The following is a 13,969-nucleotide window of genomic DNA, read 5'->3' on the forward strand; positions in this document are numbered from 1 at the left end:
TGCCTGTAATCCCAGCTACACGGGAGGCTAAGGCAGGAGAATTGCTTGAACCCGGGAGGTGAAGGTTGCAGTGAGCTGAGATCATGCCACTGCACTCCATCCTGGGCGACAGAGCAAGACTCCATCTCAAAAAAACAAACACAAAAAACTTTGCCTAAACTGGGGCGTGAGTACTAGATCCACTTTCCGATTGTGGAAACCTGGAGGACTTACTTGCCACATTTGTTAAATGGACAGTGTTGGTTCCAACCTCACGGTAAAGTTCAAGCTTCATGGAAACAGGAGTAGTAACAATAGCCAATTTCACAGGGTTGCTGTGAGAACACTGCAAATAAAATTCATAGCACAGTAAAGTGCCCAGCAAATACGACCTTGTAGCATTACTGTATTGCATGCCTTGGTTTTTTCAGAGTCCACAGAAGGGAGGCAATTTAGATATCTCTGACTCAAGAAACTGTATACTTGAATAAAGCCAAAGGAAGATTAGCAATGAAATGCTGGTGAATTCAAATCCCAGCTCAGCCACTGAGGAGCTAGAAAAACCAGGGACAATTTACTTCTCTCTCTCTCAGCCTTAGTTTCCTCTTCTCAAAAGTGGCGATCAGGACAGGTGCAGTGGCTCACACCTGTAATCCCAGCACTTTGGGAGGCCAAGGCAGGCGGATCACCTGAGGTCAGAGTTCGAGACCAACCTGGCCAACATGGCGAACTCCCGTCTCTACTAAAAATACAAAAATTAGCTGGGCATGGTGGTGGGTGCCTGTAATTCCAGCTGCTTGGTAGGCTGAAGCAGGAGAATCACTTGAACCTGGGAGGTCGAGGTTGCAGTGAGCCGAGATAGCACCACTGCACTCTAGTCTGGGCGACAGAGTGAGACTCCATCTCAAAAAAAAAAAATGGTGATCATGGTAGTTCCCACTGCATAGGGTTTTTCTGAGGATGATAAAACACTGAAAGTCCCTAGCACACGTGCTCACTGTTAATGTCATTAAGAACTACAGGAACTGGGCTGTCAAATAATTAAGGTCATAATCTTTATTACATGTGTCTTGGAGTTCTTTGCCCAATTAGACAAACCTTCTTGAAATTATAGGCATTGTTTTTTTGTCTTTGTTTTTGTTTCTCCTAAAGCAGATGACACAGTGCTGTTTATGTTGGCCAGCACCCAATAAGCAAATAATGGGAAATTGATTATTGATTATTTCCTCATTCCCAAGTGAAAAGGAGAAAGGTTAGTATCAATGTATTCTTTGTTTTCTGAGGAAATCGTTGGGAATCCTGGAGGGCTTTATGTATGGGTCATATAGAAAATAGTTCTATATGACAAAAACAATAGTTTCGGTCTCAAAAGCTTGGGCTGAAACCATGGCTCCACCACTCATTAGCTGTGTGATCTTGGGCAAGTTATTTAACTTCTCTGAGTCTAGTTTCCTTAATGGTAAAATTTGAGGTTACTATACCTGTGTCTCAGGAAGGTCAAGATAAATACTAAAAATGTTAGACAGAACACGATTGTCTTCACTAAAATCTGTTTGGCCTCTGTACTTGCTTGATAATTTCTGAGTAGAATTCAGTCATGTTGGTAAATTAAAGTTATATTACAGGTATGGAAAAATGGACCTTAAGTGCTTTAAAATGCAGTTCCGGGTGGGGCAGGGTGGGGGGAACTTTTCTACAGATTTATCACTAAAGAGCTGCTTTATTGCAAAGGAGATGAGAAATACAGTATGCACACTCAAGTTTATGAATCATTCCACCATTACTACAAATTATAACTTATTAAGGAACTACTATGTGTGTGGCAGACATTGTATTGTCTCCACCCACACAACAACGCTGTAAGGTAAGTTTTGTTGTTTTCCATTTTATAATGACAAAACCTCACTTTCTTACAGAGTTTAAGCCAGACCTGGGTTGAATCTACCCTGTTAACATATTACCATTGTTACCTTGTCCTCATCTATAAAATAGAAATCATAACAGTGTCTCTTACATATTATTATAGTATTATAATTATAATAATATTATATAGTTATTGCCCTGTAACTTAAAGTCTAGCTTGCTTCAAGATGCCAGCTTCCTGAGGACAGGAAGACTGTCTGTCTTACCCTCTGCTGTATTCCTAGCACCTATAGCTATGCCCAGATCAGTTTAGGTATACTCAAGAAATGTTTGTCAAATAATACTATTGCAAAAATAACAGCGATTAAGTGCCTTACTTGTTATAACTGTACTTGTGCAATTGAGTCTATCTTTCTGTTAAACTTAGCTCCTGGTAAAAAGGTATGTCTAATTGCAAACCTTATATATAAAGAAACATTTTCTTTTGTTTTTTTCCTGTTTTCAAAATATCTAGTAAAATAGAGATCTGTGTGAGACAGATGTGCACTCTTTAACGGGTTATCTCCACATGAAAACAGAGAATTTATTAAATGAATTAATATGTGTAAAATATTTGGGAAGATATAGATGGAGTATAACTGCTGAGTTAGAGTCAAGCAAAGCCAGCTAATGAAAAATATCCATTGATTTTTTAAAATGTTCCAATGGTGCCATACATGTTTCATAATTCAGTTTTAAAATTACATCATCATATAGATACCTATTTTATCCTTTCTTGCATGATATGACTTGGCTAATACCATCAGAGTGAAAATTGGGGAAATTCCATGACAGGATTATTATTGTTGATTAATTTGGACCCAAAGTATAGTTTGCTCTGCTCCTATATGTCAAAATCCTGCCTCCACATAGCATCTTATTGGTGTTGACTTGGACAGCATTCTGCAGCATGATTGAGCTTAGGATGCGTTTTTGCCAGAGCTTTAATATGAACCAACAAGCATACACCTTGATAGGAAATTGGCACCTAAAGGCACCTGGTGGAAAGTACCTCTGTGGTTAGATGAGTAAACTCCAGGAGTGAATAGGGATATCCGGTTTTTTTGTTTATGAACATAAAGTGGCAAACAAAACAATTCCAGGCCAAGAAAAGTCTGGAAGTGTCCTTTCATCTTTGAGAAAAAAAAAATCAGTTAGCAGAGTACTTACGCAGTCTTTGTGCAGTAGCAATTGCGAAACACCCCTCACAATCCAGGTTTTATTACTTGATTTTTCACCAACAGAGAACAGCGATGTAACCTCCTTCTGATTTTTGTGCCATATGAAACAGTGGTGTTTACAGCATTGAGGAGGAAGTTTCTCAGAGTTCAGTCCTATTGCAGCTTGCATGGAATAATTTGGGATCTTACTTGTTTATGTGAATATTCACAGATTCCTTTAGAATAATGGGACTTTCCATTGAAAAATAATGTAATGTGAATTTCCAATGATTTATTGATTTGTTTTATACTCTGTCCAGTTAGAATTCTTTGGAAGTGGAATCAGTCCAGAGACGGTTATTGAGCATCTACTACGTGCCAGGCACCATTCCTAGCACTAGGGATACAGTGATGGGCAAAGCAGACCAGGCACCTAGCTTTTTGGAGCTCAAATTCTACTGGGGAAGACAGATCACACACATGTAAACAAAGAAATAGTATAATTTCAGATAGGCATAAAACTAACATTTGAGCTCAGACTTAAATTGCGGGAAATGGTCAGCTTCGCTAACGCCTGAAGGAAAAGAGGCAGGGGGCCTCTCTCAGCATCTTGAGCTCAAGATGTAAAGAGAACCACGAAGAGAATAGCACAAAGGATGCTGATCAGATGCATAAGTATATTTAATATTTATTCTAAAGACAAAGAGGTCATATTCCCTACTCCCATCTCTAAATCTAATTATCAAATGGCTCCTGGTTGGCATGCTTTCATATTGCAGAGGTGTTTTATTTTTTCAAGATCATTTTGTTTAGTGGCACAGGTGTGAAAGTTAAGAGTCTTTAAATAGACATGAAGCTCTTAAAATAAGAAATAAACTGAATAACATCATTAGGATTACCTTCTTTATTTCCACCAGTTCACAGGTGCAACAAGGTTCTATGGGCTAAGCATAAGAAGAATGTAAATGTTGGTCAATTTCTCAAACACTGCAGATTACATTTAGAAGTTATTTGAAGGCCATTTGATCAGCCAAACACAGCACAGACACCCTTGAGCACCTGCAAGGTTAGAAGCACATGGTTAGCCTCTGTTCTTGTCCCTGAGGAATCTACTTGCTCTCAAATCATGTGTTTAAAATGAAACAGAGCTGGAGTCTGTGTGATGAACTTCCTTGGGTTTTACCTGCCCAGCAACCAAGATCTCGTCTTCTGATTGCTGAGTGGTTCACATAGGCTAATCTCACCCTGCAAGGCAAAGCCCATGATTTAGGACCAATCCACACATTCCTTCCTCTTGCCTAAAGTTGAGTGCATCCATCTGGGATGAACTCATGTTCCAGGTTAGTCAGATCAGAGTGAATGTGGAGACTTTTGCTGGAGCAACTAGGAAACAGAAGACTCTTTCCCCTGGGAAGGTTACTTGAGGCCCTTGATTTGCTGGGGCCACCAAGTAGAGAAGGCTGGCCTCATGGCAAAGCCAGCACAAAGGAGAGCAAAACTAAAAGAGGAGATGGAGGACAGGGAAGAGAAGGGAATGTCAGATCCTCATGCCATCGTTCAGGGCCATTCATCCATCTCTGGATTTCCTGTACATGAGCCAACAAATTCCTCATGTTGCTTATTCCACTTTGATCTGAGTTTCTCCTCTTGCGATTTGAAGAATACTGACTGATATAGTCATTCTAACCTATATATTGCTATTTGGATTTTATTTATTTTTAATGATAAGAAACATCATCTGGGACTAGGAAAGGGTATAATCTTTCTGGCCTTAAGCAATTTAATGGAGCATAATTATGCATGGACCTAGCTAGAGGTCCCAGTCCTGAAATCAACAGTATTTTATTTCTTTATTTTTGTTCATTTTACATAGATGTTCTATCCAGTATGCTTTTGAAAAATATATTTAATTGTTGGTTTGGAGGCATAATGTGGTGGCTACACATGTGGGCTCCAGATTAGGTTGCCACCTTCATTTTTTCACTTTTCAGCTGTGTGAGTCTCTCTGAAGATTCTTTTTTAAATTGGGGGAAGCAATATTTACCTCATAGCATTATTGTAAGGATTAAGTAGGATAATATAAGTCAATTACTTAGCACAGTGCTGGCAGAGGGTAGGCTCCTATTTAAATTAGCTCTTATTATTATTCAATTGATAATATATGGCCCATCTGATGTCACGTGCTTTAATCTGGTATTATTTGTGTTTATCACATATGCTTCCCTCACAAATCAACCACAAGCTATCTGTTACTTTGTCTTTCCCTTTAGGTATCTCTATTGGAGATGAACGCATGTTCAATACACGTGGCCTGCCTGAGTCATTAGCAAAGTGTCCAACCACTCTGAGGTACTGAAAAATGAAATGACTAGTTAACGTAGATTGAGAGTCCACATGCCAGTCACATCTCGTCTCGCTTAAATCTCCCACCAAACTTCTAAAAAAGATGCAGCCGAGATCATGAAACTCAGGAGGACACCAAGTCACACAGCACTCAGTTGTGATTTGAACCCCCGGGGATCCCTGACTCCTGAGCCATCACCCTTGTTCACATTGAGACTGCCTGTATCCCTGCCTTTCCACAAAGAATGTTCATAACTTGTAGGGCTTAAAATGCATGCCCATGACTTGGATATGAAAAAGAATAACCATTTTCTATGACTGGCTTCATCTGGCTGTGTAACCCCTATTCCTGTTGTGCCACCCTTGGGTAAATACCTTGGAGTAGAATAGCTGGCTCCTCTTGTGGTTGGGTGTTTAGCTGTTTAAGAAACTGTTGAGCTGTTTCCCAATGTGATTGTACCTTTTCACATTCCTACCAGCAGCATAGGAAAGTTCTGATCCCTCTACATCCTCCCCAACACTCCTTGTGATCTTCCAAATTTTAGCCATTCTATTAGGTGCAGAGTTCTATTTATTGAGTCAGTTTTTATATTGTGATTTTTCAGGACATCTGTCCATTTTTTTCTAAGACATTGAATCATTGACATATAATTGTTTATCATATGTCTTTATTATCTTTTTAATGTCTGTTAAAGCTGTAATTATATCCCCTCTGTTATTCCTGATATTGTTTTTGTTTGTATGTGTTTCTCTTTTCTTTTTTTCTTTCATTAGTCTTACCTTGGGTTTATCTATTATAGTCATCTTTTCAAAGATCCGACTTTATGAAATTTCTCTTTGTTTACTATTTCATAGATTTTTGCTATGATATTTATTACTTCACTTACTCATTCTGTTTTGCTCTTAAGCTCCCAATATTTGGACACTGTTATGGATATCTTATCTTGTACGGTTATTGATTTCCAATTTAATTCCAGTGTAACCAGAGAACATACTCTTAAAGTTTTTAATCTTTTAAAATATATTGAGACTTATTTTTTCGATCCAGCACTTAGTTTATCTGGGGGAATATGCCATTGAGCACTGAAAATGAAAATGTATTTTGCAGTTGTTGAGTGTAGTGTTCTACAAATATCAACTGGGTTGTTTTCCATTTATTCCTTCTGTTGTTGTTGGTACTACTGCTGTTAGAATATTGCTCTATTCTTGCCTTTTTGGAGGGGGTTAATCAAATCTTTAAGCATTCTATTTTATGTATTTGATTGGCTTCTTTGCTATAACTCTTATTTGTTTATTTTTGGTTGTCTAGGGCAAATAATTTGCATTCAGAATGTATCAAAGTCCATTTAGAGTCAAAAGATGTCATGGCCTTCAATAGTACAATTCTAGTTATGCATCCCATTTGTTTGTGTGTTCTTGTTATTATATCCTTTACTTCTACTTACGTTATAGATTCCAGCTTACAATGCTGTGAATCTTGCTTTAGTCCTTTTAAGAAAATTACAGGAATTACAGGAATTACAGGAAGCATAACTTTTTATGTTTAGCCATTTATTGAACATTTCTGGTGCTGCTCCCTCCCACTGAAGATCCACTTTATCTTTCTTTCAGCCAGAAGAACATCTGTTAGCCTTTCTGGGACTCTCGTCTGCTTTTTCACTTAATCCAGCAGTTTGGGAACAGCATCAGGCCTCTTCTTTTGTTTCCAGTTGCATCCTCTTAACAGCATGCCCTAAGGGTGCTTTATCCAATATTGTAAAAGGAAACTAAAGCAAGATTTGTTTTGAGGATTGCTTGGTGCTCCTTTAAAAAAAATTAGACACCAATCCAGGAAAAGAGTTGGAAAAAAGTACCCCAAAATTTTCCCATTTACCTAGGCTGTCTTTAAAACCAATGTCAGTCACCAGCAATTACCTTTTGTTCCCAGACAGGAAAATTGAATGACTGCATCAACGCTAAAAAGCTTGGATTGAATCAGACACTTTCCTCAGAAGTGAAAAATACCTGACAACAAGCCCTAGTTAATTTAAGGCCACTTAAATGGCAACTCCAGGAAAATTCCAACTCAGTGCCCCAAGATTTCTCAGGGACTTGGATTTCTCCCTAACCTACTGGAAAAGAATTTGTCATCAGCAAAGCTCTTCCATAGAGAAACTTGAGATAAAATGGGTCTTTCAACAGGGCTGTGATTGTGTGAAAGGATATAAACTGGCAAAAATTGTGCTGCTCATTCTTGATGGAAGGTTAACATGATTAGGATCTCCAGAAGTCTCATATAGCAAGATTAAATTCTATTTTACATACTGAAGTCTCAGATATTCAAATTTCCACTAGCATGTTAGATTCTCAGTGTGCTCCCTTTATGTGGGAAATCTGTAACAACCACAAGGCACACTCAATCCTTCCTCAGGCATAGGCACACCCAGACCCACCCACATGCGCACACACCCATACATCCACACGTGCACCCAGGCACCAGTGCTGCATGCCCTCACATGCTCAACCCCACATGCAAGCACACCTCCATGCAACTTTCCTCACCAACACGAACATGCACCCACATTACACACCCATATCTATTCCCCCACATGCACCTCTTCCCACAAACACATCTTCCACGCATGCACGCCCGCCGCACTCATGATTTAATGGCACACATGATTCAGAATGTCTGTGAAGCCATTTCCAACCTGTTTTTGTAATAACCTGTGCTTCTCAGTCCAAAAGATAGTGGAACTTATGTTTCCAGGAAAATATGAAACAGGAATTTCTCAATCTCCTAGCAGCATCCCCACCCTGCTGTACTAATATTAGTCCATGTTGCCAATAGCAGCAGCCCATGTCAGACTGGCTGCCTCTCCTCCCCACCTAATCCCCACTTTTCTTGTTTGTAATTGAAGAACAACCGACTGTATCTCATGCTCGGGCTGACCAATGAGTAAGCAAAAGTGTTATGCGGGGAGACAGCCTTCTAATTCTGCAGAAATTATTAAAATAATCCAACACAGGTACCTGTGCGATCAATTTTCAGTTTCTAGGATGAGAGATATGTCACCTTGCCTTCAAAAGGCCAAACCTGGCTCGCTTCATTGGCTCCCTTCTCAATGTCTGATACAGGACCCAAAAAGGTCTAGGCATCCTGTGGCAAGAAGGTGGTATCCTCACAATCTGGGACCTGACTCTGGTGAAAAGTGTTGTTTAGGGAACAGATGCTTGATCTTTTTACTTTCGCTGCTCGCCACCCTTTAAGAGGAAAATCTTCCCCAAATCTCTCTTCAAATCAAATGCCGGATGTCAATGGTTCTGAACTAAAGCTGAGCCCCTAGAATCACCTGGGCAGTGTTTTGTTTTATTAATGCTGATTTCTAGCCCCTACCTGAGACCTACTCCATGAGACTGTCTGGAGTCTCTATGAGCCAGAATTTGGTTAAAGTTACCTGGGAAATCGAGGGGAAGCCAGGTTTGGGAATCACTGGCCAATATGGCGATGCCTGTCTAGAGCCTGGACTTTAGAACCCAGTGATGTCAACCACACTCATTCCACCCATCGTGCCTCGAGATGTGGGTTCCACGTGCGGGGGGGCCTCTGTGCATGGTGGTCAGAGAGCTCGCCATCCCTCTTTGTGTGCTCTTACCCAGCTCTCCAGGCAGTCAAGGGCTAAAGGGAGAGGTAGGTGGGCGCTCCCTTGAGCAGAGGGGCCTTTGTAGGGTGATGGAGGCTCAAGAGGGAGTTTCCTGCCCTGTTCTGGAGCTTGGTCCCCCAGTCCTGCCTGAAGTCCCAGGGTCCACAGTGGCACAGATAGAGACAGCTTTCCGGACCTTGGAGAAGAATCTCAGTAATAACCGGGGGCAGGGCGGGGTGCTAATTACCAAAGGACACTCACTCCCTACAGAGTTCTCCTCCCGAACACAACTGGATGGAAGGTAAACACCCACACAGGACATTTAAATAATGCCCAGGCCGGAATGCGTTGATGACCAGTGGCGTGGACATTCGGCAGCTTTCCATTTCCAGAACATACTCGACTGTGGAGAAAAGACGATGGTAGCTACCTGAGGGCCTTAGCATTTGAGCCCTGGTAGGTGAGGGACTCTGTCAGAGTGAATAATAAACTCAGTACTCCCAAAGACCACAGCCTCCCTTAATGGTGTAGTCCATAAACCCTCCTGATTTTTTTGCAAGAATTCCACTTGCTCTCTAGTTCTGCTACTTACATTTTCCATAAGTAGTGGTTAAGACCAGAGTGAGAGAAACCTGCTTTTAAGGTATGAGACTGGGCAAGTGAGCCCATCTTTCTTAGACACAATTTTGGCTTCTGTGAAATGGCTGTACTTACTTCATAGAATTGCTTCAGGAATTAACTAAGATCATGAATATAAAGCATGAATATAAAGCATCAATAAATATTGGCACATAAATATCAGTAAATTACTAATGGTAAATTACTAAAAACTAAATTAACTGAAGCCAGAGAAAAGGGAATTCCTTAGTTTCATAGGAAATGTTTATGGTAGATGTTTTGAGCAGGTTAATTTGTGGTGGAAATTTTGGCCAGGTGGCATTTTTATATGTATAATTTTATATCATAATTATATGTATATGTCTTTAGAACCCTCCACCATGAGAGAAGAAGAGAAGATTACTTTTTTTTTTTTTTTTTGTGGCAGAGTCTCACTCTGTTGCCGAGGCTGGAGTGCAGTGGTGCAATCTCGGCTCACTGCAGCCTCTGCCTCCCGGGTTCAAGTGATTCTCGTGCCTCAGCCTCCCGAGTAGCTGGGATTACAGGCGTGTGCCACAAAGGCTAGCTAATTTTTGTATTTTTAGTAGAGACAGGGTTTCACCATGTTGGCCAGGCTGGTCTTGAACTCCTTGCCTCATGCAGTCCTCCCGCCTCGGCTTCCCAAAGTGCTGGGATTACAGGCGTAAGCCACCGCGCCCAGCCTAAAAGAAGATTACTGAAGGGAATATTTATATAATATATTGAAAAGCACACACCTAGAAGCAACTTCCAAGGGTCACAGCCACCTGGTTAGCTTTAGAGAAAAAAGTGCCTAAGGTGTTACATTTTCAAGGATGTTTGAAGAATGTGAGTGGAATTTTCTATGCAGTTTCACAGGGAGAGCAATTATTTGGGTGTCCTTCAGAATTCAACACTACATCTCTCTCAGTCCATCCTAATTTAAGGCACTTTCCCTGCTACATAACTTCATTCATGTTAGTTCTGCTTCTAGTGGAAATGGGGAATTAATATACAATAGTATTTCTAATGTTTAGGTTTAATTTTTTAAAGTTGTGAATTTCCAAGCTCTCACCATCTCCTTAGATCTTCACAAGTCATGAGATATATACCAGGTTGACCACCATTTTACGAATAAGAAAATTCCGAGAGCAGAGAATTTAAATCCTGTCTTCATTCAGCTCTTACCATAATCCCCCATTTTCCATCTTGAGTATAGTGTCTTTCCATACCTTTGTTGATTATTGAGTTTTCCTTACATTTAGATGACAAATACAACTCCAAAATACACATTTATCTTGAGTCCTTCGCTGACCAACATTTGAACCTAGAGTATTTAGAGAAATCCTAAAACAGACATTTGCACTAATTCCAGAAGCTGAAGGGGCTCAAAACTCCGGGCTCTCAGCTCTCCAGTGGCTAGAGATCATGTGACTAACCTCAGCCAATCCCATGCTCTGTGTGGAGGTGTTCAGTGTGCAAAGAAACATTGCAGACTTCAGATACATTTGGTGGCAGCAGCCACAGAATTCAGCATCCAATGCCAGCAGTCTGTTATTGCTTGTAATAGTGTCCATGAATATGAATCAAACCAGACTTTCCCTTTGGTAAAATTTTGGCCACAGTTTGGCTGCCTAATTTCCCTAGATGCCTGCTTATTTATTCAGGCCTGGTTGTCCAGCCTTCTTATCAATTCTACGGACTCCCCAATATCCATCAACAAATTCCATTGCTGCATAACCACGAAAGACATCTGTTCTTCATAAACAAGAAATGTGGCCATCGCAACCACGTGATAAATAAAAGAGGCGGTATTCTTCCCAGATGTTTCAGGGCATCTTCTCTTAAACCTTCAAAGGGTCCTGAGCTGCTCATTTCCGGGACTTGCTGAGCCCTGACAGTAAACAGACTTTTAACAAAGACTCTGTAAATGTTCAGATTTTTTTTTTTTAAATTAATAAGAGAATGGTCCATTTTCTTTTCAAATCTTAACACAGAGCTGGCAGGATGTCCCCCATAGAGTTCAGAGTCAGAAGTTGTTTTTGATGCGCCGACATTCCGTTTGTGATACTCTTGCCTCTATCCGGCACTTCTCAGGCCTCATCTCCTTGGCCTGGTTTGTGCAGTGGTTAAAAGGGGTTGATTTAATCCAGACCACCTGAGTTTAAATCTAACTTTCCAGCTTTCTGGCTACACAACCTTGGGCAAATCGCTCAGTATCTCTGTGTCTGTTTCTTCATCTATAAAATATATAGATTTTGATAATACCTACGTCCTAAGGCTATGAAAATGGTTAAATGAGGTAATTCATATAAAGCATGTAGAACAGTGCCTGGCTGGTAGTAAATACACTGTAAATGTCGTCTATTAACATATTATCCTCACCTCTGATGCATACTTGCTCACTTACCTTTTCTTTTCTCAAAACCACCTCTCATAAAATAATCTGAAATTCCTTATTGATCTCATTCGAAATCTGTTTCTCTCACAGGCGTATCCTCAGATGAAGCCTTGTCTCTGTGAAATTCCTGGTAAGAGAAGTTGAGGCATCAATAGTGGATCAGGAGGTATTTTTAGGGGAAGAGGAGTCTCAGTATTCATGGAACTCAATGAGACCTCCACCTACACAAGGCCAAGGCTGCATATGGATGTAGAGAAATAAAACTCAGATGTTGAAAAGTATCTGAAGAGATGATAGCAAAGGGAAATTATCTTTCATCTTTCAGATAAATCGTCATTTTATGGAATGCCACAGGAAGAAGTTTTCTTTACAAGTTCTGAAGACTTGTGATGAATGAGTCCATAGTTTCACCTTTGAAAATGTCCCTGGGAATGTCAACCCCATCACTTTTACTTATATTACACTCACAATCAGTTCATCTCGCCAACAAAAATAATATTATCCTCATGCCCAAACTTGTGACTTGATTTGAAAACCAGTAAATCAGAAATAAAACTTCCCATGTGTTTTTTTTCTACATGAATCCAAGTGACTCAGATATTGTGTTATTCAATAAGACTATTACCATGACTCAGGTAAAAGGGCTGTTTATATTTTCTGAAGTCTCAAGTCTAGGGTCCAGAATAAAACTAGCATCTTTTATAGAATAATTTTTCTCTAAAATGAAAATGTGTATGTCACCTGGTTGTCAAAATCCTTATTTAAATCTTTAAGGAGAAAAGCAATGGTTTGGAGAGTGGACTTAAGCAATTGAATCTTGGATTCAAATCATAGCTCCAGATTGTATCAGCCTCTATAACTATGAGCAGGTGGCATTACCTTTCCCAGTCTTGGCTTTCTTATTGCTGAAAGAAAAAAAAGAGAATATTACCAGTCTTGAAATGTTGTTGTGTGTATTCCTACTTAGCAGAGTGCCTGGCACATATATGCAGGTAATATGAGGCTCTGCTTCGCTTCTGGCCAAAACTTCCTGGCACAGGAGGACATGGTTCTCAGATGTGAGAACATGTTCTGTCTTCTGCAGGAAACCAGAAGGGGTTCTCCCTTCTTTGATTGCAGGAGGAAAGAATTCTAATGGAATCTATATGTTCTTTGGCCCCATTTAAAACTCCACACTCTGGAAAAGTAGATGGTGTCCTTGAGTGAATCCCAAAGTCAGGCCCACTGGAAAGGGTCACTGGGCTTTCTCCTGCTTCAGTGGCCTGGGATTTTAAAAGTTGGAAAAGTTTATCCATACAACTTTATTGGAAATGATTGTTTTTTATTCTATTCTTGCCCTTTTCTTTTACGGTGTAAAGTCTTTGCTTTTATGTTGTTAATTTTAGATTTAGGCTTCTTTGATTTCATTCACTTCCTTAGCAAAGTAAAAAGTTGGCAACTCTTTGAAGTTGCTGCAACCATATTCCCAACTACAGCATCCTTCTATGAGCCTCTGCTCTCTTAATGGGTATAGCCCAAGGGATAGAAATAGACCAATTCTTGGCTGGGCGCGGTGGCTCACGCCTGTAATCCCAGCACTTTGGGAGGCCAAGGTGGGTGGATCACGAGGTCAGGCGTTGGACACCAGCCTGACCAACATAGTGAAACCCCGTCTCTACTAAAAATACAAAAATTAGCTGGGCGTGGTGGCACATGCCTGTAATCCCAGCTACCTGGGAGGCTGAGGCAGGAGAATTGCTTCAACCCGGAAGGTGGAGGTTGCAGTGAGCTGAGACTGCGCCACTGCACTCCAGCTCGGGCAACAGTGCGAGACTCTGTCTCAGAAAAAAAAAAATAGACCAATTCTTTTTCTCTAATCAGGTAAAATGAACAAGGATATTTTATTTTAATTTTTTAAAGACAAAGTCTTGCTCTGTTGCCCAGGCTGCAGTGCAGTGGCATGATCA

At 40.4% G+C, this 13,969-nt stretch overlaps 1 long non-coding RNA gene across 1 annotated transcript in view; it reads left to right on the plus strand.

The window, feature by feature from the left end:
- Positions 1-12,662, plus strand: part of LOC129529081 (uncharacterized) — a 59,077-nt gene extending 46,415 nt beyond the window's left edge. Inside the window, exons 4-6 of the long non-coding RNA XR_008674476.2 lie at positions 1,135-1,231; positions 5,312-5,390; positions 12,114-12,662. This is a non-coding gene — a long non-coding RNA (uncharacterized lncRNA). The remainder of the gene's footprint in view (positions 1-1,134; positions 1,232-5,311; positions 5,391-12,113) is intronic.
- The last annotated feature ends 1,307 nt before the right edge of the window (positions 12,663-13,969 follow it).

This window comes from Gorilla gorilla, chromosome 21 (genome assembly GCF_029281585.2).
Source record: "Gorilla gorilla gorilla isolate KB3781 chromosome 21, NHGRI_mGorGor1-v2.1_pri, whole genome shotgun sequence".
NCBI lineage: Eukaryota > Metazoa > Chordata > Mammalia > Primates > Hominidae > Gorilla > Gorilla gorilla.